The 5,399-nt window shown below is 41.8% G+C and overlaps 1 long non-coding RNA gene across 1 annotated transcript; it reads left to right on the top strand.

The window, feature by feature from the left end:
* The first annotated feature begins 789 nt into the window (after nt 1–789).
* On the top strand, nt 790–4,037 carry LOC120384997. The gene is made up of 2 exons (XR_005589193.1): nt 790–1,311; nt 3,595–4,037. It is a non-coding gene; the product is annotated as an uncharacterized LOC120384997 (long non-coding RNA).
* Nucleotides 4,038–5,399: the final 1,362 nt, after the last annotated feature.

The following is a 5,399-nucleotide window of genomic DNA, read 5'->3' as shown; positions in this document are numbered from 1 at the left end:
CAGGTTACTACCACACTTTCTACACCCCTTGAAGTACAGATAGGTCATCTAAGAAAGAATCATACTTTTGCATTAATGAAGTTAGCAGACCCAAAGAATTCCTTATTGGGAACTGATTTCTTATACAAACAGGGATGTGTTCTTGATTTGTGTAACCAATTATTGTGTCTTTCAGTAGAACAGGAAAAGGATGACTCTCCAGTAGTCATACCTGAGTGTGGCATGGTATCTCCAGTGGAGGACTTTGAACCTGAAGGGTATAATTTGGACAAAATAGTGGCTAAACATGCAGACCAACCTGAGTTACAGGCATTACTGTACAAACATGCAGATGCCTTTGCTAAACACAAACATGACTGTGGATGCATGGCTGTCACTATTGTTGTGGAAGAAGGAGAAATTTCAGCCCAAAAACAGTATCCTTACCCAGAACAAGCAAATCCATACATAGAAAAAACTATTAAATCCTTGTTGACACAGGGAGTACTACGAAAATGTACTTCCACTGCAAATTCACCTATTTGGCCTGTTAAGAAACCGGATGGTTCGTGGCGTCTCACAATAGATTACAGACGCCTAAACCAGGTCACACCAACTTGTGCCCCCACAGTGGCCAAAATGCCAGATCTAATCAAATCCTTTGATCCAGAGGCTGTATGGTTTACTGTATTAGATATCAGTAACAGCTTTTGGACATTACCATTGGCACACATTTCACAGTACCGTTTTGCATTTAGTTTTCAGGAAGTGCAATAGTCTTGGACACATTTGCCCCAAGAATATAAAAACTCTCCAGCTTTATTCCATGCACAAATGAGACGGATACTGTCACCATTTTCTAAACCAAATGTTCTATTTCAATATGTAGATGATCTGTGTTTAGCAACACAGACGAAAGAGGAGCATTTAGAAAGACTTGACGAGCTCCTGCAAATTCTAAAAGAAGCAGGATTAAAGTGCAATCCAGCCAAGGCTCAGCTAATGGCTAATTGTGTCTCTTTCTTGGGCCTCACCCTGACAAAATGGGGTAGAACCCCAGCGCAACAGAAGGTGTATGCAATCCAAACATTGCCTTTACCACAGGAACCTACGGCTTTAAGAGCTTTCCTAGGTTTAACTGGGTACCACAGGGATTTCATCCCTAATTTTGCTTCTATTGCAGGTCCTTTGTACCAACTTCTAAAGAAAGGTGTACAGTGGGAATGGTCTGAGCAACACACGGAGGCAGTATCCCAACTAAAACAGGCCATTATCAAGGCTCCGGTGTTGATCACACCAAATCCTGAAATACCCTATCATCTGGAGGTAGCGGTGAGTGTTAATGCGTTGGCGGCTGTGGCCTCACAAGAAAGGCATGGGAAAATCAGACCTGTGGCCTATGCCTCACGTTTGATGTCATCAATTGAACTCAAATATGACAATTGTGAAAAGTATCTATTGGCAACCAGTTGGGCCATACAACACTTTTCTTTTCTAATTGGCCTCAGCCCGATCATATTACACTCATCGCACTCCTCTTCAGTTTTTACTGTCCAATAGGGTAAAAGATGGGCAAGTTTCAAATGCTCGCCTTGCTCACTGGGCATTATTACTGCAAGGAAAAGATATTGCAGTCAAACCTATTAGGACACCATCCTTGTTACCAACAGCTCTATTGTATCAGGGAGAGCCACACAAGTGTCCCAACTTTGATCAATTGGATCTAAGGGGGGAGGAAAAACAAAAGCTCTTTCAACCTTTAATCCAGGAGACAGATCCTATTAATAGGTATAAATTCTTTGTTGATGGTTCTAGTTATTACCATCAAGGCAAACCCTATACTGGGTTTGGAATCTATGCAGTTCCCCCTGAGGGGAAAGGAGAGCCTTGGGAAAAGGCATATTCATGCACTCCACATTCGGCTCAATATGCAGAATTAGCTGCAGTGGCTTGTGTGTTGGAGTACTGTGTGCAGTTCTCCATCACCACCACATACCAAGATATCTGTCTGTTTTCAGACTCTGCATGGGTATGCAATTCTCTCACAGAGTTCCTACCATATTGGGAAACAAATGGTTTTACATCTTCTGATGGCACACCTATTAGGTATGCATCACTGATGAGATACATCCATTGGTTAACAGTAATAGTTACGGTTTCAGAGCGGCCAATTAAAATAAAAAAAGTAAAAGCTCACTGGAAATTAGACCCTTATGCTATGGAAAATGAGAAAGCTGATAAATTGGCCCGTGAAGGAGCCCGATCAGGAGAATTTTGGGAAAGTAAGGATCAGGAGTATTCTGTTATTACCCCTAATCCTAAATGTCCTATAGCTGCAACTAAATTGGTAAAACCCAATATACCAGATCTAAAAGACATGCAAAAATTGGATAAGGACATACTAAAAGTAATTCTAGAGCTTTCCAAAATAGACAAAGGGGGATCACTAACAATAGACCCTTTGTACAAACGACATGAACAGCAGTTACAAGTCGTAGATGGAGTTCTCATGTATATAGGAGGTCCTTTCCCTGTGTGGGTAGTTCCAGCTCACCTACGAAGGGAAATGATGTACATGGTCCATGACACTCCTACAGGAGGACATCAGGGAGTGGACAAAACTGTCCAACGTCTTGCATCTGTAGGGTGGTGGCCACTTCTTAGGATGGATGTGCAACAATATTGTGAAAATTGTCTGGCATGTGCCCAAGCTAATCCTACTCCATCCAAAAGAAATGCGCCACTAAGATACCAGGTGTATGAAGGTCCGTGGATGGCTTTGCAGATTGACTTTGTAGGTCCTTTGCCAAGGACCCAAAGAGGTAACCAATATTTGTTGGTGATTATCGATCCTTTCTCAAAGTGGATAGAGGCATTTCCTCTTAAAGCCAATACTGCAAAAGCCACTGCCAAGGTTTTGGTAGAACAAGTCTTCTCTCGCTGGGGGATCCCTGCAAAGGTAGAATCAGACCAGGGATCACATTTTACAGGACAGTTCTTTAGGGATTGTCTTAAATTGATGGGAGTCCCGCAGAGACTACACATCCCATACAGACCACAGTCATCTGGGATGGTGGAACGAACCAATCGGACTATAAAAGTGATGTTGAGGAAACTGGTTGATGCCAATGGACGTAACTGGGACACCCTCATGCCTTTAATTTTAATGGCATTGAGGGCGACACCGGCTGCATCTACTGATAAAACACCTTTTGAAGTGATGACAGGCCGAACAATGAGATTACCAGAACATTTAATTTGGCAAGCTAGTGGCACTCAATTAGAGGGAATAAAAATGGATACCTACCTGCAAAATCTGCAAAAACATTTAAATCACATTCACTTGCAGGTGGCTGCTAAATTGGGAAAATCCAGACGTAAGGCAAAGGCTTACTTTGACAAAAACCAGAGAGAGAATACTTGGGAGGTAGGAGATCAAGTAATGTTATTGTCATATAAGTCACCAGAACATGGGTTGTGTAATCGATGGATTGGACCTTTCCAAATCATTGATAAACTCAGTTCAGCAGTATATAAGATCAGAGTAACAGGAGGAAAGCATAATAGAGACAAGATTTATCATGCTAACCAATTAAAGCTGTATCGATCGTCCAGGTCGCAGGAGCAACTTCCTCCTCAGGACTTAAGTGATCAGACGAAATCGCAACAACTGGAGCCCAGCAGTTTGCAACCATGAAATTGACATTGACATTTTTGACTTATTACACCCTTATTGTTGCTCTAAGGGTAGGACTATGCCAAAATATTAAGTCTGAAACCGAACTATTGCAACCCCAGGAAACCAGACGACCGGATCACACTCAGTTGTCTGAGCCCAAGCAACAGAACATACCAACAAAGAAGGAACGGACTATTATACTTAATCCAGAACTGGTCAACAACCCGATTCAACAGGTTAAGGGAATTCGGGGGGAGGATGTTATTTTTGAATATCAATTAGTAGAAGTAACTACCCTCTAGTGGTTGGAAAAAGATGTGTTAATTGCTTTTAAAGTTGATTGCTTTAAACAATGATCAGAAAAGAGATCAGCATTTGGGGAAAGAAATTATATGTTCTGCATATGGAATATGTTGTAAGCACAATTACTGATGCATTACGATCCTTAAAATTAGGAGAAGTCCCTGACTTAATTAAGGATAAACAACTAATGAGTTGGTATTGCCCTAAATGTTTTCAAAAGCTGGAAAAGGAAAGATCCACTTGTTTGGATGCATGCCAGCATTTGTCAGTGGGTGCTATGAGAGAGATAGGATCTGTGACACCTCACCCCAACCGAGACAGTTGTTCTCTTACAAAAGATTGTATGATGGCATGGTCTTTGTATGTCTCATTCACGGTCTCGTTACCGGTGTTTGACCCAGACAGAGATGTGTACAGGCAATTGGCTGCTATCCATTCTATAGGTCACCTCGAAGATGACATCTACAGGGAACGCGTTAATGCACCTCCCCTGGTAGTCTATCACACTCCAACTCAGACTTGGAAGGTACCACAGATGGCCTGTTGTTCTGAAAAGGGACCCCAGTATATCTGTAGGTGTAATGTGTTTGAAACAGACACTGTTTTGTGTGGACTACAGGGAGAGAAAGCACAGAATTCATCATCGTCATGCCTGGTGAGGCTGACCACATGGAAGACTCCGATGGAGAGGGTGACCTATGCTGGAAGGAACCAATTTTGCGTGGTTACCAATCAAAAGAGGTACCAGTATGGTCCCTTGGAGTGTCCTGTCACAGAGCCAAATTTCTGTTTTACCCCAAAGCAACCCACGGTAATAGGAAATCAAGTTATTTCCCCTATTCCTATTTTTGAGAACATTACCATTATTCAGTCTAACCCTGATTACCAGAATTTAACTATTCAAAGTACACCTACTTTTCTGGCTTATATTCCACCATTAGGGTTGCAACTGAAGTCCTTGATGACTCGTAAAGAGACTCACCTCATTCAAATTACTAACAATATGGATGAAGCCCAACAAGTTATTACCCAATTAATAAATGAAGGGAATGAGCCTGTAACAACTTCCAGAGAAAATTTCGGATTAAAAGTATGGATAATTATCCAAGGAATTGGGATTGTGATTAATTTCCTTATGTTAGGTTATATGCTGTATAAATGCAACAAACCCAAGCCAAAAACTAGGCAGAGACCTAGACAGACACCCAGACAATCCCCTAAACAAATGCACAGACGAGCACCATCTGGGGATAAAGATGAATATATATACATGGTGCCCATTCCTGATACATACCAAAATTTGCCCAGGTATGAAACTAAAAGGGGCCCCACAGATATTAAGTCCTAGGTGACGGGGTTTCTTTATGTAAACCACCCCGTCAAAGGGGGGCGTGTAGCCCTGAGGATTAATCTGTTGGTCTGTATAAAATGTCTTTTT

This window comes from Mauremys reevesii, linkage group 17 (genome assembly GCF_016161935.1).
Source record: "Mauremys reevesii isolate NIE-2019 linkage group 17, ASM1616193v1, whole genome shotgun sequence".
Lineage (NCBI taxonomy): Eukaryota > Metazoa > Chordata > Testudines > Geoemydidae > Mauremys > Mauremys reevesii.
The sequence above is the reverse complement of the archived record's forward strand: the minus strand, read 5'-3'. Positions and strand labels throughout refer to the sequence as shown.